This window comes from Cupressus sempervirens, chromosome 4 (assembly GCF_028749045.1).
Source record: "Cupressus sempervirens isolate cs-2001-9-10 chromosome 4, ASM2874904v1, whole genome shotgun sequence".
Lineage (NCBI taxonomy): Eukaryota > Viridiplantae > Streptophyta > Pinopsida > Cupressales > Cupressaceae > Cupressus > Cupressus sempervirens.
This window is the reverse complement of record NC_143121.1, coordinates 578680640-578706977: the sequence shown is the minus strand read 5'-3', so window position 1 is coordinate 578706977 and position 26338 is coordinate 578680640. Positions and strand designations below refer to the sequence as shown.

The following is a 26338-nucleotide window of genomic DNA, read 5'->3' as shown; positions in this document are numbered from 1 at the left end:
TGTATACATGAGATTTAAATGGGAAAGGGTTGAATCTAATACCGAAATTCTAAATTGGAAGTTCGGATTGACTATATTTCTATACCAATTTAATGAAAGAGGCAATTCTTTAATATAATTATATATTATATATTAAGGAGGAATTGAGTTAGTTTATTTATAAATTTATATATATATATATATATATATTTATATGAAATTAAATTTCATTTAAAAATAAAAAAATAAAATATATTTATAGAAATCGATTTAAAAACAAATCACTGTTTTTAAACAAATATATATAAAATTTATGTTTTAAGTGGGGGGAAGGCAATCACCCCGTACCCACCCCCACTACCGACAACCGACAGTACCTGCATCGTAGGTACTGCGACGACAGGTACAAAGTACCTGCCGCCTTAGGCCCTGCGACCGCAGGCCTGCGGCAGAGCCGACGGACTTTAAACGTGGGTTTGAAAGGCTGTTTTGTTATTTCATTTTTTTTATATTTATAAATTTTATTATTTAAAAAAAAAACAAATTTTATTTTAATTAAAAGTTTTAATTAATAAATTTTTAATATATATTAATTAATAAATATTTTAATCTTTATTAATATTTAATAATTAAATAATAATACATTTAACATAGTTTGTAAATATTAATTTATTAATAATTTTGGGTTAAATATTAATAAATTAACAATTAATAAATAGATTAAAATAAGTAATTAGAACAAATGATTATTTATTAATTTAATTAAAATTAGTATAATTAAAGTTAATTAATAATGAATATTAATTGATTAAATGGTAGATTTGGAATATTGACTTAATGGAAGTTATTATAGAAATGGGTTAATCGTAAGGGGTAGTTATGAAAACCTAGTTACTTGAATTCGATATTAATCTGAAACATAAACCTTACCTTAACTTAATAATATACTTTCAAATCCAATCTCTGAGACTTTGATGTTTTCTTTGTGATTTGAGTGTTATGGGGTTGGTTTAGCGTTGACCAGTTTAGGTTGTTACCAGAGGCTCGGGGTTGTGAATGTGATGTCATGATGATTTGGTCTCGATCTTTCTTAACCCGACCATGGTAATGTGATAAAGTGCTCTATGACATGATTGTATTTACTATTTGTTATTGCTTTCCAGTTTCCTTGTGTGAAGCTGAGATGTATGTATTTAAGATACCTGACTTAACCATTTTCGAGTCTCGATCAGTTATACTTGGATTGCTTTTCGGTCGCTTGAGAGGATTGAAGTGGTGGTTATGTTCTTGATGATGTCATGTTTTGACTTGACCATTTTGGAGTCTTCGATCAGTATTGTAATTTACTATTTGGATACTTTTTGGTTGCTCATTGGAGAACCATTGGATTTTGTGATTTATCATTGATGCCTTCAGTTGCTGATAGAGAACTGTCGTGGTCATATGATTATTATTTGGTGCTTATCTATTGCTCATGAAGAACTGATGTAGTTTTGTGGCTTATCTTTTATGATGTCTTTTCAGTTGCTTGTATAGGACTGAGGTGGTTTTATTATGATTCTTTGATTTATGATTTCATGAGCCTAGGGTAGGTTATCTATGTGTAGAGTCGAGAAGTGGCTTGCAATGGGGATCGGGGCCCTAAGAGGCTGCCTGGAGTAACCCATTGTAAGTTGTTTTAATAAGTGAAAACATTTACACTAAATGAGGGAAAATGAACCTAACAAGATAATTGTATGTTCTCTCCCATGCCTTGAGTGCTAGTATAGACTAGGATGGGGTAGAGAGAATGCTTGGTTATGACCTTGCATTCCATAGTATGCCTCATCAGTACGAGAGGATACTAATGGCCGCAGGGATCAGTAGGGACCCAGGATTCCTAAGGGATTGCTCGGGTAACTTCTATGTGACTTTTGCAATGACACTTTTCCACTTGCATATTAGGTTTCCTACGTGTCTTTGTGGTGCCTCTAGGTCTAGATGTCTATCTATGTTGGAACCCTTGAGTTAGTATACTTTTAGGATTTCCTAGACTTAGAGAGTACTTGTGTTTTGTGTTTTGATACCTTGTTTGGGAATTGAGACTATCTCCTCAGCGCGGTGGGAGTGGACTATTTAGGTTCCACGCAGTCGGGTGGTAGTGCTTTTACTCTTACCATTGAGATCCGTTCCGTGGTCACCGTGGCTGGAGTTTTCATGATTAGTATTTACCTTCACTATGTTCTTGGATTATTATGATGGATGGTTAGATTTTATGATAGATGTTTTATCATTATGGATGTATGGATGTATCAAGTATGGTGAATAGTTTTGTATATATCTTTACTGTACTTTGTATCATGGATTCGTGGAGGTTGATGTATTTCTATTTTTACATATGTATATTCTTTTAAGCCTTTCATACCCTGTGACTTGTACAGTGGATGATTGAGCATTCCAAATTAATTTGCCAAGAGGCATTCGAAACAAATGTATATTATGGACATTGGACTTTCTGATTATTCTTTCATATGTATGTGGTAGTTGTTAGACTTAGAATTTAATTAAATTTAAACGTGACTCAACGTCTTGGGATCCTTAAGAAATGTAACTTGCGATGTATGGTTGTCGATCATTACATGTTATTGCTTCCGCTACTATGTGTTTGATGTGTATGTTATACTTTCTTACTTTAAAAAAAAAAAATGTTTAGCAAACTTAGTGAAACTTTAGGTTAATTCTTTTGGATCCCTTGGCGAGGCGTTACAAAAAACTACCTAGGAGGTGGTAACCCAAAAATTTCACTCTACTAAAGTGAGTTCCAATAGGAGTCAACCTTGTAAAAGGTTATGTACACATCATTACATGTGACCTTGTTAGAGGATTTTCACCGAATATCATCTATACCTTATCACTTCTTGGTATTTCTAAAGAGTGGCCTTCTCTAAAGGACTTATAAATATTACTATTGAATGTGATCATATAGGAATTCAAAAATTTGTTAGGTCTACTCGGTTAAGATGTTTTTTTTGCTACAAAAGTTAGAATGTAATATTGAACTAGTGTGTTCAGTTTAGCACTACCTTGCTTGTTCAGATTTCTTTTTCCCTCATACACTTCCTTTTGATCCCTTTCTAACTAATCCACATGTTTCACATGTCAACTTAGCACTTCCTTTGCTTGATCTTTCTAATGTAGCTTTCTTGGTTATCCTTGTCTTCCACCTTCTTCTTCAACTTCTCCAACTTAATCAATAGGCATCAACAATAATGAACTTCACATTCATTCCATAAATATAAAACTTACTACTTCAACTCTCCATGTGATCCATCCATTTTTTTTCTTAGAAACATTAGTTAGATCTTCATTCTTCTTAGGTTTAGTCTATCTAGTCACTCAGTTAATAGAAAATATAATATCTATTCCATTAGATCTTTCCTAAATTTCTCCAACCATTGATCTCATAAATAACTTTATCCTTATCCTTTATTCTTCTCAAAGTTTCCTTTTTTTCATCAAATATTGTCCTTGAATTCTATCTTACCCCTTCTATTCTTTTATTCTATGTTCAATTAATACTAGATCTTGCTTGGGCAATACTACACTTAGTTAACATTGACTTGGCTTGGTTAACAGTACATTTCCTTCACTTCTTTTCTTACACTCAATAACAACTATAATTTCTCAATGAAAATTTTAGTAGGTTAGTTATTTCTATAATCATTTATTCACCTAGAAAAATTTCTAGCTTATACATGATTTCATAACTTCATGAAATAATCAAGCCAATATTATACTATCATAGTCTAACTCATTCAAGTGCCCACTGAATATTATACTCTTGTCAATCCTTACATCATCAATGATCATACTTTCTTCATATCCTCTTCATCAATCAAATGATATGGAACTCTACTAAACTAGCATTGTCTTACCAACTAAGGCTTGACATCAATGACAACATAATAAATGATATGACTCTTTTACATACATTACCAAAAATTTTAATTTGGGCTAACAATTTCTAACAATCTCCCCATTTGGAATTGATGGAAATACATAAGACATAATATTTCCCTTTTTTATTATGCATCATATAGCTTTTGATTCTCAACATCTCTCCCCATGTGGTATGTGTCTCTATTCAATCACATCTTCAATCATCTCTTTTTTAGTTCCCTTTGACACATTGCTATCTTATTATAGTTCTCTCCCTTATTGGCTCCCTCCCCTTGGCTTGTCATCTTTGCTAAGGATCTCCCCTATATTATCATCACCCCATTTTATGACAATAATAGAGGTAAATATAAGATCCAAGTAGAAACTCATAAAATATTTTAGATATACCTTGCACCTTTCATGTACTCATTACATCAGTTTTATTACAGTCACTCTTTCATAACTCTAGACATAAATCCTAAAGTGTAAACTCTTGCATCAACTCCACAAAGATATTTAAGTTCATCCATGAATTGATGTAGCATGCATATTTTGTTAGTTAATCTTGGATAGAGAAAGAAATCCTAACTTACCTCTTATATACTTAAAATCATCCTTAGAAAGTGGCTTGATAAATCTATCGTAAATTTTCTCCTTAGACCTCACATATTCTGATCTGACTTGTTTCTCTTATACTTTCTCCCTCAAGTAGTGATACTTGATAGATATATGCTTGGTTTTTGAATACATCACGAGATTCTTTGAAACATTTATGAAACTTGTATTATCACAATAGATAGTAATAGGCTCAATAACTTCCTCTTGCATTCCTTCCAACAATTTCTTTATCCAAAAAAAAATTGAACAATTAATTGTAACAACAACATACTCAACTTCAACATTAGATTGTGATATGTAGCTTTGTTTCTTTCTTAGACAATATGTAATCATTCTTTCTCCTAAAAATAAGTCTCCACCACTATTGCTCTTCCTATCATCAATATTTCTAGCCCAATCAACATTAGTGTAAAATCTTAGCTCAAAATCACCTTCTTTCTTATACCATAATCCACAGTCTTTTGTTTCTTTAAGATATTTTAATATCCTCTTTACTACAGTCATGTATTTCCTTAGGATTAGAAGAGAATCGTGCAACTATTCCAACTACATGTACAATATCATATCTATTGTGTACAATATTTACACTTTCTCAACCATTGAACTATATTGTGTCTCATTCACTTTGGTAGTGTCATCTTCCTTAGATAATTTGCAAAAAGTGACCATAGGTGTACCAACTAGCTATGACTCATCCATACCAAATATCTTTAAGATCTCCTTAATGTACTTAGATTGAGTCACATATATACCTTTCTATATTTGATGATCTTGTAATCCAATGAAGAATTTAATCTTGCCAAACAAAGAAATTTCAAATTCCTTTCTCATTTGATCATAAAATGACTTACTTAGAAAATCTTTCCACCAAATACTATATCATCAACAAAGATCTAAACAATTAAAATTTTATCTTCAACTTCACTTTTCAAGTAAAAATTTTTGTTCTCACTAGTTCTAAAAAATCCAATCATAGTTTAATATGAATGCGATCTCCCATACCATGCTCTTGGTTATTTTTCAATCCATACCATTCCTTTTTCAATTTACATACTAGGTTCCTTTGATTTGTCTCATTGAATCCTTCATGTTGTTCAAATTTTCTTTAAGTATTCCATTTAGAAATGTAGACTTGGCATCCATTTTATATACGTTGAATTTCTTGTAAGAAGCATAGGAAAGTAGAGTTTTGACTCCTTCCAATCTGGCAATAGGTCCAAAGGTCTCTCCATAGTCAATTCCATTTTCTTGGTCATAACCTTTACAAACTAGTCTAGATTTGTTCCTTACAACTTCTCCTTTCTCATTTAGTTTGTTTCTAAAATTCTACTTTTTTCCAATTAAATTTTCATCTTTGGGTGTTTGTACTAGTGTTCATGTATTTTTCTTCTCAATGTGGTCTATTTCCCCATCTGTTGCATTAATCTAATATTCATTATCAAATGCAACTTTCATAGCTCTAGCCTCAAAATGAGTGATCAAATATTTCAAAAACTACAATTAAAATAATTTTTATGTTTTCACTAATGTCAAACCTTATTGGTAGGACATTTTTCTATATTCTTAGGGTGCCATATCATGATTATTGATTAAGAGGATTTGAGGACATGAAAAAGGACCTAGAAGAAATGTTGAGTTTTGAGAAACTACAATGGGAACTTGATCAATTGGATTTTGACAAGATAATATGATTGTTTAATCATAATATGAGTGAAGATTGTTTAATCATAATATGAGTGAAGACAAAAATTGTATTGAAGCCTAGAAGAAGTGATCAAGGAAAGACCAAATGCATAGGCTTGATCAAACAAAAGAGAAGAATATTAAAGAACTTGAAGTTTATGTTGAGTGATGCTAGAGTTGACCGAGAAACATTATAAGTTGAATAATATACAATGTTGATTGGGCATCAGTATTGACTAAGTATCAGTCAATGTGCCAAGAAAAATAGTCAATAGCAACTGAGTTATTCAATGATGTTTGAGTGTCAAAACACAGTGTTGGCCAAGGGACAACATTTGACAAATTATGAGGAAATTGTGATCTCATCAGACACAGTTAATTTCTTGGAATATGTACAGTGTGTTGAAGATAAGGATGGATGACCTAGAGCATTTAATTCAAGAGAAACCATGTTTGAGCATATCTATGCGAGAATTCAAGTAGAATTTAGGAGAAGTTTCTAGAAGAGAAGAGAGGAGATGAAATGATGGAGGTATTCATTGTATGTGTTGAATGTAATTGAAACCCTAAGATCTATGGTGATTTTTAAGTTGCAAAAGATTAGAGTTACCTATTTAAGGAGGTACAAGGGATATACCTAAAGAGGTTAGCAGAGTTTGTTAAGACCTTAACAAGGTTAGTGTAGTTTTTGATTTGTTCATTAGAGAGCTTGAGTAGAAGGCTTAATAGTGAAGAGTTGTGAAGAAGAGTGATTTCTTCCAAGAATGTCAAGTGAATTAGTAATTGAGATGTTAATGGAGGCCAGTTAATGAGTTAGCTATTAGAAAAAATTGTGATATATATTTGCAAGAGTGATTTGTATTTGTCAAATCAACTTATTGCTACTTTCTAACCATTGTATTGGTATTGAAATCCTTTAAACAAGGTTGACCTAATAGTCATAAGTAAATCCTTTAATCAAGGTAACATTCTAATAGAATTTTATAAAGTCCTCTAACAAAGACACTCTTAATAAGGTGATTAAATACTTTAACAAGGTCACATTTAATAGTATGTTTTGTAACCTTTAACAAGGTTGGCTCATAATATATCTCACTTCGGAAGACTGAAAATTCAGTGTCATGTTACTAGCAATTTTCCCAAATTTGGTTTCTCCGTTAAATCCTAGTACCATACTTGTGTGGGTTTCTTTTAAGATGTTTTATTGATAATTTTTTACATTCTATCAATTTTTTATTATTAGGATAGTGGACAACAAGTTTATGTTATCAATTATCTTCTATAGAGACTAAGCTACTAAATGTTTAGATTTGAGGCATTTAAAGTGATTAAAAGTTTAATTTGTACTTCTAGATCTAAGGATAACTAATTCACCCCCTCCTCCCTCTAAGTTATTCATAATAATTCTTACAATTGGTATGAAAGCTCTTTGGTGATTGTACAAGAAATTTTGAAGGTACTTGAAGCTAAAGATCAAGATGTAAAAAAAGGAGGTGCCAAGGTTGAACAAATAGAACTTCCCTACATGTCATAGTTTGATGAAGTTGTATCTAGTAGAAATTGGAGAAGGATCAATACACTATGTGGAGAATGTGTATGTAGAGATACCAAAACCCTTAACAACACATCAACTAAAAGAGAAGCAAGAACACAACCTAACAATGTTGTAGATTGTATCATCCCTAAGCTATACTATGTTTGATGACATAAAGCATTGTAGTGCTACTAAGAAAATGTGGGATACACTGTAGACTGTCTATGGAGGAGACACAAATTTTTTTAGGGCCAAATAAGAAATCTTGAGAGGAAAATTTGATGAAATGAGAATGGTAGAAGGAAAAAATATTGTACAATATTTTAGAGGAATAAAAGAGGTGGTAAATGCTATAAGAGGATCAAATGGGAAGATTGATGATGAAACTGTGCTAAAAAAGGTATTGATAATTCTAGTTCCTTTCTATGCTATTATATTTTTTGCAATACAAGAACTGAGATGTGCCCCTGCTAATAACCTAACTTTGGAAGGTGTAGTTGGGAGGTTAACTACTTTTGAATTGTTAAATTTTGATAATTTTACTCCTACTAATATTGAATGTGCTTTCAAGTCTTAATTGGTTCTTAGTAAGTAAGGAAAAGGAAAGTATGTAAATAGTGACAATGATGGCTCTAACGATGATATTGATGAGCTTGAAGCATTTATGGCAAGAAGATTTCCAAGAGATAGAGGAAAATACAAAAATAAACTTCTTATAATATATTTTTCATGTAAAAAAGTTGGTCATATGCCTTAAAGATGTCCTGATAGAGAAGACAAATATTAAAGAAGGGAAGGAAAGTGCAAAGGCAGAAGAGATGACCCAAATGATAGGAGAAACAAGGACTACAAAGACAAAAGTAAGAAATATTGTTATACTATTGAAGAAGAAACCGATAATGAATATGATAGTAATGATGATGAAGTTTTCTATGTTGCTATGGAAGAAGATTTTGATGAAAATGAAAAATTTGTATTAATTTCATATGTGAGTAAAGGTGATAGATGGATAATTGATAGTGGATGCTCACATCACATGATTGGTGATAAAATAAACTTTGAAACAATGGAACAATATAAATGTAGTTGTGTTAAGTTTGTTAATGATGCATTATGTCTTGTGAAAGGTAAAGGATCAATACAATTGACCAATAAGATCAAGTTTGACAATGTTTATTGGGTTGAAGGACTTAAATATAACTTGTTGAGTTTTTTTCAGCTAAACAAATTAGGATACAAAGTTGAGTTTCATCACAAGAAGGATAGGATATTGGATGTCATTGGTGAAATAATTGGGAGTGGTGATCAAACAAGAGGAAACTTGTTATATCTAGATTTATCTAATGAGACATGTTTTGTAGTGCGTACCCCTAGTTTACTTTTTAGTTATTATTGCCAAACTCTTTTAGGCCAACTTTATGATCATGTTTGATTATTAGTGGTATTTTCTTTCTAGATTGTTGGATATTATTTCTTTCTTAGTTGATCATATGATGAGATTACTTGGTACTAGTTATTTTATGTATGCATGATTATTCCTTGATGATAATGATTGTTTACAATTATTTTAGTTATGTCATGATGTTAGTTAGATGGATTATTTATACGTTATTTCTATGGATACTTACCCCATACTTGCATGTGTATGGTGTACCTAAATGTTTTATTTTATGTATGATGTTTCTAATATGCTTGAGGGAGGGAGTCGTAGTCACATGCTAGTCGAGATCTACATGATGTATTACTTCCTACCATTGCTTGTTTAGTTTAGAATTTATATGTATGTATATGCATGGGTTTTATGCAGATTGTAGGTACTAGGTATCAACTTCCTTGAATTGCCAGAATGAGTGTACCCTATCACAATATCTCAATGATAAAAGAGGGGAGATAACTCTTGAGTCTGAATCCTATCCTTGAAACCATTTGTCCTAAAAAGTAGGGCAAGTATATGAGATTTTTGCCCTTCTGAATTCCTCATATGACTTAAAATTGTGATTATAACCTTTGAGTTTGATCTAGTATGTTGTATTTTATAATGGGTTTTCATAGTTCGTCTTGTGGGTCTATGGTGATTTTCTCTATTAATTAAACCAAATTAAAAGAATATTTAATGAATTAATTTAATAGAAAATTATTAAGATAATTTTAGATTTTAATTAATTAAATAAAAATATTAAATTTAAAGATAAAGTTATAGTTCTAATTTTAGAGCGTAATAATATTTATTTAATTTAATAATAATATATTTAGGAGATCATTTTTAGATAAATGCTAAATATTATGATTACTTAAGTTAATAAATATTTTAATAAAAAATGCTTCAAAATTTAATTAAAGAGAGAAAGAGAAAATTAATATAACAAAGATATTTTAAATTGCAAAAAGTGTGCATGAATATTTAGAAAGTAATAAAATATTAAAAAGAATTCAATCAACAAGTTCCCTCTCATGATTGCACAATCAGAGCCCTGAATTTAGGGGAGAACTCTTTATTAGAGATCTAGAGCTCATTTAGTAGGGACGAGGATTTTGGAGAAGGGATTTTTAGAAAAAAAAATTTAGAAGGAAGGGGTTTTCTCATGTGCTTCATGTGTTTGCATGTTTGCATGTTTGTGTTTTAACATCACATTTAGGTAGAATCTTATGATTAATTTACGTGAAAGATATCCATTTTCCAATCTTTTGTCTTCTTCATGTTTGGATAAATCCATTCTAGGAAAATTGTAGATTTGTTTGATATCATTGATAAATTCCTATTGTGAATCTTGGTTTAATTTCATTTCAAAGATATATGTGTTTGAGGAATTAATTCTTTTGAAACCCTCATTCTTTCAAGATTTAATCATATTAGTTTTGGATTACAAATCAAATTCTTTTTTTGGGTTTCCCTATCAAAATATTGTTCATATTTTTATTAAAAAATATATTTAAAAAAAAAAACAAATTGGAGGGGGATATTTGTTTCAGTCTTTTGTTTATTAAAAAAAAATTAAATGGTTTTGGTGGGAAAAGCCATCAACCCTCCACCTATATATGTGAATTGTGGGCCTCAAATCCTCACATACACTTCAACATGGTCATTATATGAAAGATCATCCCGGAATGAATATAAGATTATTCATCCAAGTAAATCCAACAGTGTGACCTATTGCCTTCCAACTAGAATGATTTTGCATTTGCTCTCAAAATGAGAAACGAGCAACTAGACCTCTAGAATGAAGGATTTTAAGCTATATGAGATTAATCTAGATGAGAATGTATTATTAAGCTAAGAAATGAAGAAACATATTATGCTAAATGGATGCATATTAAACTAGTATGAAATTGATATGCAAGAATATTAAGCTAAGAATACAAGAGAAAATAAGTAGATATTTCAGCATAAGTTTGATGCAAATTCTAATTTTCAACCTCTGTAATGAGGAATTGAGAGCTTCTTAAATAGAATCCAAGAGGTGATCGATGGTCAAGATTAATTGGAATGGACGATCAAGATTCAAAGTGAGACTCATTCATAATGGAAAATTCCTTAAGAAAAGGAATTTAACTGGTTGCTATTGTGTGGAAAATGGAGTTAACTGATTTGATTTGGAGTGGAATAAGGAGTTAATAGATTTAATACCTTTCTAATTTTAGTTCACCCAAAGGTTCCATTTCTAAACTGAAGAGAAGATTTGGAGAGAATATTTAATTTAATAAAATAGAATATGACCTCATAAATGAATAAACTTTAATTAACTGAATAATATTTTTCCCCTCTTTTGAATGAATGTGCAAGTAGCACATTCAATTCAAAGAAATCAAAAGTATGAAGCATAGATCAAGAAACGAGATTGGTTTTGAAATTGATGACACATAAACCAATTGATAAGCTTTTAAAGGCTATCTCTAGAACAAAGCTTAACCTTAGGGGATCTAGATAGAACACCTAGATACCTAGATTGATAAGCTTTTAAATATTATCTCTAGAATGAATCATAACCTTGAGGAATCCAGATAGAGCACCTAGATACCTAGATTGATAAAAGAGATAACAAAACCTATCATGAGTTGTAGAATCATCTCAAAAATGAGGCTTGGTCCTCAAGAGTCAGGGTTTAGACTTTCCCAATATGTGTCCATCGAACTCTGATAAGAACTATTATAAGATTGTTCAACTGATCAAAAGATAAGATAGATGGAAAATGATGCTAGGTAGAGGGGACAAGATGCCCTGATTGATGAGATGCCCTGAGTGATGAGGACATAAGATTTAGATTGAGTTGAAATTCAGATTCAATGATGTGATCATTCTGTTGTAATCATCCTACCCCCTAGAGAGCAAAATCAAAAGATGACACACCAAAAATATGATGTAAAGTGGTATATCAAGAGATACAAAAGAAATATGAGATTTCAAAGAGTATAGAAGGGATCAAAATGATTAGAAGAAAATTTAGAGTCAATTCAAAGTGATTGTGAGTTCCAAAAGACCAAGTTTGACCAAAGTTGAATAGAGTTGACTTTTTGAGAAATGTTGGAAAATTTGAAGAAAAATGTGATTTGAAAAGATTCCAAGATTTACAAAGTATCAGCAAAATTGGACTGCACAAGCATTTGATTGTGTCAGTCCCAAATATTTAAAGTGTGAATTTTAGTTATTTAAGTGTGTTAGATTTTGAATTCAATCTCGAAAATGAGTTTAGAGCAACAAAAATAGTCAAGAAGATGATTAATCAATCATTTGTCCAATTGTGAAGAAACATGATACTTTTGAAGAAGTCGATAATCCCTCATCACGAAGGATGTAAGTAAATGAGTGATCGAACCATGTGTTGATGCAAATGCAACCCTACATTAGATGCAACCCTAAGTTTGGTTACCAAACTTCAAAACTTATCATCACTTAGCATGTAGCAAATCCCAAATGTCATACAATCTCCACTGACATTGCAATCATAAGAATATAAATAGGACATCTGTTCTAGTTTTTTTGGAATTACATGTAAGTATTTGAGGCACAAGAAGCTAGAATGACTAGAACATTTGTCCCTTTTAATGTAGCAAGTTAACACAAGCATCAACGCATAAATGCTAGGATAACTAGAATGTTTCTTGTGTGTAGACACACCAAACACACAAGAGATATTTCTTATGCTAAGTAATCAATAAGTATTCTATCCACAATGACCCTTGCATTCATAACCTAAGACAAAAATGTGCTAGATATACTCATAGTGACCCATACATTCACTTAGTAGGACAAGTATTAGTAGTTACTATAGCATAGAGAATTCACTCAAACAAGCAAGGAAAAGAACCAACCTCAATGAAGAGTCCATATAAAAGGAGTTGAGGTACACATGGCCATCCAATATGAGATGGAGGCTCTTATAGTGGACACCCCATTTATATGTATGCTTTAGATCATTGGAACTAAACCACAAATAGAAAGCAAAGAAAAGATCATGCCCCTAGTCATTGCTTCTCTAGTAAAAAATGACATCATCGAGTTGCTCAACGAGACATGATAAAGAAAAAAGCAAAACAAACAAAGAAAAGCTAAGCATGTTCCAAATAAATTGATCATTTTGAGTTCAATTTTTGTGTTATAGGATTGATGTCAAGTGTCAATGTTTAGAACATATTTGAAAGAAATATCTTCAATAGGGTGACAACAGTAGATAGACACAGTTAGAACAACTAGTGGCTGAAGTCAAAGAGGAATCTTCAATAAGAATAACTTTGATAGTAAACTAAGTAACAGTAGATAGACATAGTTAGGAGAACTAGTGACTGATGGGAGAGATGTTCTTCCATGAGAGGAATCTCAAAAGTGACACGAGCAATAGTAAGTAGAAGTAGTTAGAACAACTAGTGACTAACACAAGAGATGTTCCATAAGAGGAATCTCTAAGTGATACTAGAAATAGTAGATAGACACAATTAGAACCATTGGTGATTGATGTGAGAGATGTTCTTCTATGAGAGGAATCTCAAAAGTATCACAAGCGACAGTAGGTAGACGTAGTTAGAACAACTAGTGACTAACATGAGAGATGTTCTTTAAGAGGAATCTCTAAGTGACACTAGTGAAAATAGAAAAACAATTAGAAAAACTGGTGACTGACACAAGAGATGTTCCATAAGAGGAATCTCTAAGTGACACTAGCAACAATAGATAGACATAGTTAGAATAACTGTTGACTAACACAAGAGATGTTCCATAAGAGGAATCTCTAAGTGACACTAGTGACAGTAGAAAGACACAGTTAGAACAACTGGTGACTAACATGAGAGATGTTTTATAAGAGGAATATCTAAGTGACACTAGTGACAATAGATAGACATAGTTAGAATAATTGGTGATTGATGTGAGAGATGTTTCATAAGAGGAATCACTAAGTGACAATAGCGACAGTAGACAGACACATTTAGAACAACTGGTGACTGATGTGAGAGATTCCTATGACATTGCAAGGGTTGCCCCCAAGTTATGACAAGATTCAATCCATGGATACATGAGTAAAAGTAGCAAACTAAAGTAGAAAAACAATTGTACATGAGCCAAAAGATGCATTGTAAGATATAGCATTTTAAACAAGAGGTGCCTGTTTACCAAGTTTTCACCTTCTTGGTAGAGATTCTATTTTTGCTACCATGTGTCTGTTTCCAAGTTTCCATCAATGGAACTTTTTTTGTTTTTCAATTTTTTTGAAGTTTTCTCCTTTGATTTTATTTTTAATTTTGAGTTTTTCAAATTTTTTTGGTATTACCAAGGCACCTATTGCTAGGTTTTCACTAAGGTAATAATTGTTTTAGAACTTTTTGCAATTTTTAGATTTTTTTTGGACATTTAGATATATACAGAGAGCTTTTAAAACAGATCAGATATAGAACCTCTTCAGGTGAAGAGTGTTGATGGGCTCCTTGAGCACCTCTCCCTTAGCTATAGAAAGTTGGTAAGCACCAAATCTGAACACTACAATGACTATGTAGGGACCAAGCCAGTTGGTTTCCAACTTCCCCTTTTGTACCCTTTTTTTTTCATTCTTAGGGTTTTCTCTAAGAACAAGACCACCCAATTGGAAGTTGTGTGGCTTAACTTTCTTATTGTAACTTCTAGACATAAATTGCTAATAAGCTCAAAGATGATCACATGCCACTTGCCAATGTTCATCTAAAAATACTAGCTCTTGAAGCTGAGATATTCTACAGTCTTCATCAGTAATGAGGTCTTTCATGGAAATTCTCAAATTAGGAATCTTGACCTCAATTAGAAGCACAAAATCTACTCCATATACTAAAGCAAAGGGAATTGTACTTGTTGGAGTTTTGATACTTGTTTTGTAAGCCCATAAAGCCAGATTAATCTGAAGGTGCTAGTCCCTTCCAAATTTACTAACTATGCAATGCAAAATATTAAGGATTGCATTGTTGGATGCTTTTGCTTGACCATTACCCTGGGGGTAATAAATATAAGACTAGTGTTGCATGATTCTAAAATTTTTACACATTTCCTTACGATCCTTATTTTTAAACTATCCTCCATTATTAGTAATAATGGAGGAAGGTACACCATACCTGCATAGGATGTAATTCATGATGAACAAAGCTATGGTTATGCCATTTTCTAGAGAGAGAGGGAATACATCTACCCACTTAGTGAAGTAAATTGTAGTGGTAATAATAAACTTATGTCCATTTGAAGAGGATGGGTGAATCTGACCTACAATATCAAAGGCCCATTGTTGGAATGGCCATAGTGTAACAAATAGAATTAGATCTATAGCTAGAGCATGAATCAAATTCCCATGGAGCTAGCATTGTTTGCATGACTTGGCATATTTGATTGCCTCTTTCTCCATATTAGGCCAATAGTAACTGGCTCTAATAAGTTTACGAGCTAGTGTCAAGCCATTAGACTGAGATCCAAAAATACTCTCATGTACATCTATTAATGTGCGCTTGGACTCAGCAAATTCTAGACACCTAAGGAGTGTTCTATTGAGACCTCTCTTAAACAAGTCATTAGCAATAATAACATATCGTAAAGCATTACGAATAAGGTGACATTTTTCATTTCAAGTTAGATTGTCTAGAATGGTTTGGTTATGCAAGTAAGAGTATATATGGTGGTAGTAGGATGAATCATGTCTTATAATAGAATAGATCATCCTAGATTTAGGAGAGTCATAGGTAGGGTAGAGTAAAATTTCCACTAGAAACTCATGTTGGATATCATTTTTTGGCATCTATAACAAGGAAGCTAAAGTAACCATGGCATCAACCACTTTTTTTCTGCTCGAGGAACCTTTTGAAAAGTGATATGAGAAAATTATTTCTTCAAGTCATCCACCATGTACTTATAAGGAATCAATTTCTCATCCTTTGTTTGATATACATCATTGACCTAGTTGATTATGAGCTGTGAATCACCAAAGATGTTCAATTGATCCACTCTCCATTTAACTACAATCTTCATGCCATTAATCAAAGTTTTATACCCTATGATATTGTTTGTATAAGGAAATAGAATCTTGTATGCCTTGGGTAGTGAATACCTCTGTGGTGTTATGAACAAGAGTCTAGCACTGGATCCCTATTGTGTGAAGGAGCCGTCAAAGAACATTACCTAGGTTTGATGTGTAATCAGTAGAATTGATTCATCAGGAAAATCAATGTTGAGTGGAAGAAGACTCTCCATTGGTGCTTTTGATAACTAATCAGCAATCACTTGTCCTTTGATAGCTTTTTGTTCAACATACTAAATGTCAAACTTTCTTAATATGATGACCCACTTAGCCAATCTTCCTATTAGAGTTGCCTTGCTCAGTAAGTACTTTAGTAGATCAATTTTAGCAACTAGTCATGTATAATGGGTAAGCATGTAGTGTCTCAACTTTTGAGAAGCAAAGACAACTACCAATAAAGCCTTCTCAATGATGGTGTAATTCATTTCATAAGAAATTAGCATGCGACTTAGATAGTATATAGCTCTTTCCTTGTTATCATTGTCTTCTTGTGCTAGCAAGATACCAAGAGATGATTTTGTTGCTGAAATATACAAGATGAGAGGTTTCCTATGAATAGGAGGCATCAATATTGGTAGATTAGTAAGGTATTTCTTTATTTATGTTAAGCTCTACTCACAATATTGACTCCAATTGTATTTCACACCTTTATGCAACATCTTGGTAAAAGGTTGTGACATGTCTACTAGTTGTGAGATGAATCTATGAATGGATTGAAGTCTTACCTATAGGCCTTTCATCTAACTGATATTATGAGGTGGGGGCATGTCCATGATTGCTTGAACTTTCTCTGCATCAACCTTGATTCCTTTTTCAAACACAATGTAGCCAAGTAGTTTCCCAGATGTTACACTAAATGCACATTTCTTGGGATTAAGTCTCAAACTGAATTTCTCCATGCAATCTAGGATAGGTCCCAAATTTTGAAGGTGAGTATTTTGTTTTGTGCTCTTAACTAGGGTATCATCAACAAATTCCTCCATTGTTTTATGCATCATGTCATGAAAAATTGTAGTAACTACCCTCTGATATGTACAACCAACATTTTTCAAACCAAATGGCATCAAATTTGAATAGAAAGTTCCCTATGCACAAGTAAAAGTAGTATTTTCCTAATCTTTTGGTGTAATTTTGATCTGATTATAACTAGAAAATCCATCCATGAGTGAGTACATCTCATATCCTACCATCATATCCACTATCATATCAATGTTGTAGAGTGGAAAATCATCCTTTGGACTTGCTAAGTTTAGATCTCATAAATCTATATAGACTCTAATAGATTTGTCATGCTTCAAGACTAGAATGATGTTTGATATCCATTCAGTGTAATCAATATCTCAAACAAAACTAGATTTCAAAAGCTTTTCCAGTTCATCTTTGACAAGCAATGCAACATGAGGATGCATTTTTCTAAGTTTTTGTTTGACTAGTTTAATTCTTGGTGCAATGGACAAGTGATGCATTATGAGATTAGGATCTAATCCTAGCATGTATGATTATGTCTAGACGAAGTTTATCTTTTTCTCTTGGAAGAAGGCAATGAATTCCTCTTTTTCTTCTGAAGATAGTGATTGTCCAAGATGTATCATGTGAGGATGTTCTTCTATTCCCAAGTTGATCAACTATGTGGGCTCTATCAACACTAATGACCACTCCTAAAAATGACTAGTAAGTGCATCAAATACCTCATCTAGAGGCTCCTCAAAGAGGTTTTCACTCTTCAATATGTCTTTTATTTTTACTTTTTTAGGTTTCAACAATACCACAATGTGGTTTTCACCATCAAACCTTTTATTTCTTTTCTTTTTAATTGTATGACTGAGATATTTGATGTCAACTTTAGTCACTTTGTTCACTAGTGGAAGATGTTACTCGTTTGATAGTGTTTAAGCAGCAAGCAAGAGTGTAGTCATTCTAGAATGTAGGGACTTCACTAGATGCTTTGGAATTCTAGTCTATGAGCTCAGGATAAGTGAGTGAAAGAGATGTGATGGGTTCAATTGTGTTGACGGTATAATCATTAAATGCTTAGACAAGCAATTCGAGGCCTAGAGTAGCTTCATCTATAAGTGTGTTCAAATTCCTTTGAGCATTAATGTCATTAACCAAAGACACAAGGATACTAGATGGATAGGACTCATCCAAATTAACCCTAGATGATTCACCTACTTCGAGGAGCTTTTCATAAACATGAACTTGATCTATGTCTTTATCTATAGTTTCTTTTGAGAGAAATTAAAATTCATACTCTCAAGAATAAATGCTACATGGAGATAGACTATATAATTCCCCAACAGTAATAGAGAGAAACTCTCCTTCATCCTTTAGATTTTTACAAAGATACTCAATGTGTAGAGTGTGAATAGACTCTTCTTGTTCTTGTTGAATATAGGGAGAATCAATAGTGTCATTAGAAGAATCACTATCACCATCCATGGTACTAACACATGGCACAAAACCATATAGTTTTGCAAAGAATTTAGCAAGATCATTAGGAATTGGATAAGGATACAGATCCTCATCATCAGTATTATCTTCATGGTCATTGGACTCAGTGTGTGACTCATTTTCAAATGAATTCTCAAGTTCTAGTATAAATTTTTTAGTCCCTAAATGGAAGGGAATCTTCTTGAAGCCTAGACCAGATGTGTCTCTATTCCTTCTAGCTATCACCTTGACAGGGTCAACCAAATCATTTTTGTTGCATCCAATAGGACCAATCCCCTTGTAGCCAAAACATTTCATGAGTCTAAGATTGGGACCATACTTTTCAAGATTAATTTAAAGAGCCTATTCTATGAGGTCAATTGAAGTTTCTTCTTTGTAGATCCATGCAACAATAGCTCTTCTTTTACATTCATCCTCAAGAGGTACAATAGCTTTGACAAGGTACCATCATACTTAGTTTGATGTGTCAACACAAATAGTCTCTTCACTTCAAATGGTCTCCCATAATGATGGGGAGATTCAAGAAGAGATGTCAAAGATAGAATGGGTTATATGTAATATTCAGCCATTCCAATTTCTTTTATCTTCAGTGACTACTCAATTTGCTTTAGCTTGTTATCATGATAATCTATAGACTCTCTATTAGTAGGTACAAATTTTTTAGTAGATTTCAACATGTTATAGGTGTAGCTAGTATTTGTAGGTATAGTGACTTCAAAGCCATGAAATAAGAACTTTATGCATTGATGATGAGTGGAAGGTACAACTTGCATCTCACATATCCATGGTCTTCCTAGCAGAATATTGTAAGCTAAGGGAATGTCTAGGACTTGAAAAGTGACATCTCTTTCAATAGGATCAACTCAAAGAGATAACACAACAAGACCCAAAGATTTGCACTTGACTTCATCATACACTTTGATAGTTATCACGACAAGGGTCAATGGACTCTTTAGAATATTCTAATTGTTTGAGAAGAGTAGCAAAGGCAATATTTAAACTAGCTCCATTATCAATAAGCACATGTTGGACACATTTCTAGTGTATCATAACCTCAATGTGCAGAGGTTGATTATGCAGATGATTTAGTGAATTTTCATCCTCCTCAGAGAAGGACATATAGTAAGGTGAAGTTAGATAACCTACCATAGATTGGAACCTCTCAAGATCAAGATCTTGAGGAACATTTTCCTCAGTGAGGGCTTTGTCAAGAATCTACCTATGAGTAGGAGAGATTTTGAGAAGTTCAAAAATCATGATTTGAGCATTTCTTTATTGTAACTAATTTAGGATACTATAGCTAGAAGTCACAAGTTTTATTGCTTTTCTAGATGGACCAGCAAAAGGTTTGTCTTTGTGTTGTATTATCTCAGGAGTAGAAGGCATAGGGCCTTTGAGTACTAACTTGGCATGAGAATCCATAATAGTATTGGCACAAGTTTGTGATGACTCATTTTCAAATGCCCCTTAAGACAAATGGTGTCTTAGGTTTAGTTTTGTCTTCTTTACCCTTGATGGTGATAGTGTCACAATACTCAACACTATTGGTTCAACCATGTGGACTATCTCATCATCATTGTTAGAGTAAATGTAGTTGACCTTGTTATTAGGTTTCAGTTTTGAGTTTTCTCCTTTTTCATATTGAGGGAATGGCTCCTTGAAAGCCTTGTGATCCGAGTTCTTGTTATGTCCATGCACAACAATGGCACCATCATCAATTAGGTCTTGGATTTTGTGACACAAGTAGATACAATTGCTAGTTTTATGACCTTAGTTTTGGTGGTATTTACAAAATGAATTCTCATTCCACCATGGTGGCCATGGTTGTGGATCATAAGGATGAGAATTTTCCAATGGAGAAATGAGTTTATTTTGTAAGAAAGGTCTTGTAAACCATGTCCAAAAGTTCACCAAGAGGTGTAAAATCTCATTTAGGGCATGTAGCCTATGAGTTCCTTAGTTTGTTTCCAGATGTCTTATTGTTAGAAGGAGGTTTCTCAACATTCTTGGATGATTTGAGATTATCTGTAAGATTGAACGTTGCCTTAGTAGGTTTAGGAGTAATGTTGTCAACAACTCTTTGATGCACAACTTCTCAATTTTTGTTCATATATTTGGACTTTTCCTTATTAGAGGTTGACCCTTGTTTAGTGTCCTTCTAAAGGGTTAGCTCACCCTTTTTGACCATGAATTCCTCTATCTAGATAGCTTGTGTGACCATTTCTTTGAAGGTATGTGGACCTTGAAGTTTAAATCTATACCTAAAATTAGGTAGGAGATTATCCATAAAGATGTTAAGTTTCTCTATTTTTGGGATTTTACTTGAGTATTTGGTGTAAAGTTGTCTTTATCTTTGAAGGAATGTGAGTAAAGGTTCCCCAAATCTATGTTTAAGGTTGCACAAATCTCAAATGTTAGTTGGGTGTTGTATGTTGTGAGAGTAATGTTGGAGAAAAAAGTTAGCAATCTCATCGAATGTTTTGATACCAATAAAAAAGTGTGAGAACCACTCCATAGCCTAACCACCTAGACTTCTTGGAAATAAACACATGAGATATGTCTAATTATGCATAAATTCCATAGACAAGGCATCAAATTCCTATAAATGATCTTGGGGATTAGTAGTTCCAAATTATTTATCATACTTAGGTAACTCAACTCCTCTTAGAAAAGGAGGCATGTCTATACTCTTATCAAAAGGAAATGGACAAAGAGCATATAAGGTGTATGTTTTTGTAGGTTTTCCTTTATCATGCATCATTTGGGCTAACTAGTCTTGCATGATTTTTAGTTGCATTTGCAATTTGGAAGTTTTAGTTTCATCTTCAGGTGTAATGATAGTTTTAATGTTAAAGTGATGAGGTAGCTTGACTCCCTCTTGGGAAAGTTTGAGAAAGTATTTCTCTTTCTCTTTATTAAGAAAGATTTTCATGACCTTTTGGAAGTTTTTTTCCTTACAACATTTCTTAATATGGTTGGGGAGTATTTCTACCTCTTCTTCATTCTCATCTATTAAGAGAGGTTCCTTATATCATTCATTCCTATGTTGATCTTGGTGTCTACTTTGTTTTCCATGTTCAGTTTCTTGATTAGCCATTGTAGGAATGTGACAAGTTTCAATGTGTTTTGGTTAAAAAGGTTGTCTAAATAAGATTTCAACTGTATTGTTTGGAGATGTATGACCTTTGCTATTTTTAGGATCCTCTTGGTACAAGGGGTTCCTAGTTTGTTGTAAGTTTATAGAGAACATTCTCTAAACATGAGATGATTTGACAAGTGAGGAAGATTGTGAAGATTCCTTATTAGATGAACTAGAGATAAACCATGTGTGAACTAAAAAGTGACCTCTGCCACAATTATGACTCCTAGCTCTACCTCATCTAGCTCTAAGGGGATAAAACACATTACTGCTTCTTGTTTCCATAATCATAGACAAAAACAAAAAGTGAAAGCTTAAATAAGGACCACACTAGAATGTAGTCTCAAAAAAGGAAGATAAGTGTACTGTATACTAAGGTATGAGTTATCTAAGTAGTGGCTAGAATAGCCAAAGATTATGACTATTGTGACATGAATTATGACAAGCACAAGAGACCAAGGAAAAAATAAATAAGAGACAAGACTAGTTTTTGTGTAGGTCACAAGTCGTTAGCTAAGCATTAATTCATTGTTTGAAACTATTTGTAGACAAAGAAGACGTACAATATTGTAGATAATAGACCATATTTAGAGAACAAGTAGCTCATATAGAAAAAATTGACAATTCACAAGCAAAATTTTGTGTGAATATTTCCAATGAAATGTGTGAATAAACATAGAGAGCCAGGCAAAGATTCAAAATAGCAAGTTTTGCAAAGATTTCTTGTGCAAGGACCTGTGTAGATCCATGCAAGAATGTGCTAGACTAACAACAATACAAGATTCTAACAATAGGACAAATCTACAAGATCTCGTGCAGAGATTCTCATAGGATCATGCAAAAACTAGGATAGGGTCACATGAAAAAATGCTAAACAAAAAAAATTTGTGCAAAATTTTGGAAAATTGGGCTTGAAAATAGGGACTAGACTGACAAAAGAGACTAAATATTGAAGAGATTTTGCAAGTTTCAAAAATTTTTGGATAGATTGTTCATTGTCTTGACAAATTTTAGACAAGTAGTAAGACCATTTTCAAATTTTGGACAATATTTTGGTTCTTTTGAACAAGATAGTTGGTTTTCAGATAAACACAGGAAGCAAGCAATAGTTTCAAACAACCCAACTGATTACAAAGAAACTTGAAGGGCTGGGGGAGTCTTGACCTTTAGTTTGTTTGAAAGGTTTGGACAATGTTTAAAGACTTAATAATAAACACAATTTTATCCCTAAAAAAAAAAAAATTGGTAGAGAAGGTAAAACCTTTGTCCCACAACTTATGTGCATGCCTTCACCTCACACAGTTGTGTCACCCACTAGAGGGCACCCATGCTTTTGGTGTATTCCAAGGGCTCAATAACATATATGCTAAATGAACACTCTTGTGGTAGGGGTCAAGCATGTATACCACCTTCCAATGCCTAGGTACATGCCTATGGTGAGTTCTTTAGGAGAGATTCTTCCCCGTCCTTACACAAAGATTATGCCCCCTTTTAGAGGTTAACTAGGTAGCAACTAACTAAAAAGTTTTTACTTGGCTTCTATTCATATTAACCCCCAATGGCTTAACAAGTGAAGTTGTGGCCAGAAACCCACACCAACATCTATAATTGCATACACTTGACAAGTAAGACTGGGGTTGGCACCGACCAGTGGAGTTTACAAAGCCTCTTCTTTAAAAGTGATATCAGAATGAAGAAGAGGAAATTAACATGGCTTTGGAGTCTTTTACACAACAAAGCTACTTTATTAGAGTGAGGTGAAATCTCTAGTGAAAGGAGTGTGCTCACTTGGGTCATTCCTAGAGGTTGGATCACTTCGACAGACCCTCTAAAGGTTGACTCAGACTAGTGGTTTGGATCTAAGGGTCCAACTTTCTAATTTACCTTAAGGGAAATAGCCTACTCCTCTACATCATTATCTTACCCAAACACACAAGACATGTTAATCACCAAGTTAGCTTATCTATCCCACCTTGTCCTATTCCAAGACTTTGATTCCCTAAAAGGAAATCATCATCTTTTCATTAAAGACTTCATTTGGGAGAACCACTAACTTGCTTGCCTCCCTCAGGGATCGTCTTTTAGAGGCTTCTAGGTTTCTGATTTACCCTTGGGCATCACTTCCAAGTGGTAAAGAGCATACTCCCCTATTCCCCTATCTTGCACCCTACAGAGTTCAAAAGCCCTATTTATACTATGTGTGGAAAGAAATAAAGAAAACACAATATTTTAAGTGAGTTTGAAATGAGTCTTTGACATGCATATCTTTGAAAAAGCATCCTGCAATCATACAATTAGTACTTGCTTCAAGTGTTTTGATAAGGTGTCTTCGACATGCATCCGAAAAACCATTGTCAAGCTATTTGAAAACTAGAATTCAAAAATAAAATGCTTTAGAAAACACCATTAGTAAAACGGAAGCTTAACTATGGGAAAATAAAATTTAATTTTTTTTTGTTCTTTTTTGTACCCATAAAATATCTTAGAAAATGTCAAAACCTATGAAAACATCAAAAATCAAATTTGTTTTAATACTTTTTTCTTTTTTAAAATTTCCTACAAACCACTGTTAGTTAGATCATCATGATAAATAGAATCTAAAAGTTACATAATGCAATTACTGATGCAGAATTTTGTGCAAAATCTTGCACAGGCTCGTGCAAGAAAATATTGTGTACCACATTAGAAACTGCGCAATTGTATGCTTTTTCGCATGAGGAAGTGTAGAATAGAGAGCGAAATCTCAATTTCTTTGCACAAAAATCAAGAAAATGGTATGGACAACCATGACAGAATAATTAAAAATGTAGAAAACAGAGTAAACAAGACTAGAAAAATTGATTTCTCGGCCCCACGACGGATGTTAGAAATGTATACATGAATTGTGGGCGTCAAATCCTCATATAGACTTCAACATGGTCATTATCCAAAAGATCATCCCAAAATGAATATGAGATTATTCACCTGAGTAATTCTAATAGTGCGACCTATTGGCTTCTAACTAAAAGGATTTTTCCTTTGCTCTCAGAATGAGAAGTAGGCAACCAGACCTCTAGAATGAAGGATTTTAAGCTATATGAGATATGTAAGATTAATCTAGATGAGAATGTATTGTTAAGCTAATAAATGAACAAACATATTATGCTAAATGGATGCATATTAAACTAGTATGAAATTGATATGCAAGAATATTAAGCTAAAAATGCAAGAGAAAATGAGTAGATATTTCAACATAAGTTCAACACAAATTCCAATTTTCAAACACTGTAATGAGAAATTTAGAGCTTCTTAAATAGAATCAAGGAGGTGATTGACGGTTGAGAATAATTGGAATGGAAGATCAAGATTGAAGGTGAGGCTTGGTCATAATGGAAAATTCCTTAAGAAAAGGAAGTTAACTAGTTGCTATTGATTGGGAAAAGGAGTAAATTGATTTGATTTGGAGTGGAATAATGAGTTAACTGATTTAATCCCTTTTCTGATTTTAGTTCACCCAAAGTTTCCATTTTTGAACTGAAGAGAAGATTAGGATAGAATATTTAATTTAATAAAATAGAATATGACCTCATAAATGGATAAACTTTAATTAACTGAATAATTAAATTCATTAATTAAAAAAAGAATATATGTATTAAATCAAATATATTTAATTCCTTTCTACATTAGCTAAAGGGGTAATTTTAATTTAATTAAAGTATGAACACTTATAATTAAATTAAATTAATTCAATAGGTTTATTATAGCCAATTTGAGTCAATATTTAGGAGTTAAATAAATAGTGTGATTAATGTAGATTAGGGCTTTCTTCATTTGACACCTAGGTCAAGTAGTGATTATCAGAATTAGAATTGCCTAATAAAATAAGACTTAGGAATAATTGAATAGACCAGAATTGGTTAATATGGCAATGTGCCAATTTTGGGGTATTACACCACCCACCCCTCTTTTCCCCTACCCCACCATGATAGTGGCAGTGTTGTCAGTGACCATTAATGGCTGCGCACAGTAGACCTTATTGTCATGACAATAGAGGTACTGTTGTAGGCAGTACTTCGTTGTGATGATAGCAGAGCTGCCGCAATAGAGAGCTAGCCCACTTTTAAAAACTTTTATGGTAAAGTTTTTTTGTTTAATTTAATTTAGATTTATTAAATTAAAGTAATATTATAATATATTTTTTAAATGTTAGATTTAAAGTTTATAAATGTTTATAGTTATTAAATGTCATAATATTATTATTATTTTCTTTTAATAATAATAATAATTATTAGATCAAAAATTACTTATTAATAATTTAATATATATATGTTATTTTATTAATAAATTAGTGGTTATTATAATCTTTAATAAAATCATAATTATTATATTAAATTTTTTAATATTTTTAATTAAAATTGAAATTAATGAATTATGATATTGTATGTGAAAAGTAAATTCTAAAATTGTAAACTCTAGCAAACTGAAAACTAGCAATGAAATGGAAACTTAAACCTTACTGTA

The 26338-nt window shown here is 32.5% G+C and overlaps 1 pseudogene; it reads right to left on the bottom strand.

The window, feature by feature from the left end:
* Positions 1-316: 316 nt before the first annotated feature.
* LOC149562524 (CBL-interacting serine/threonine-protein kinase 3-like) overlaps positions 317-26338 on the bottom strand; it is a 44925-nt pseudogene continuing 18903 nt past the window's right edge.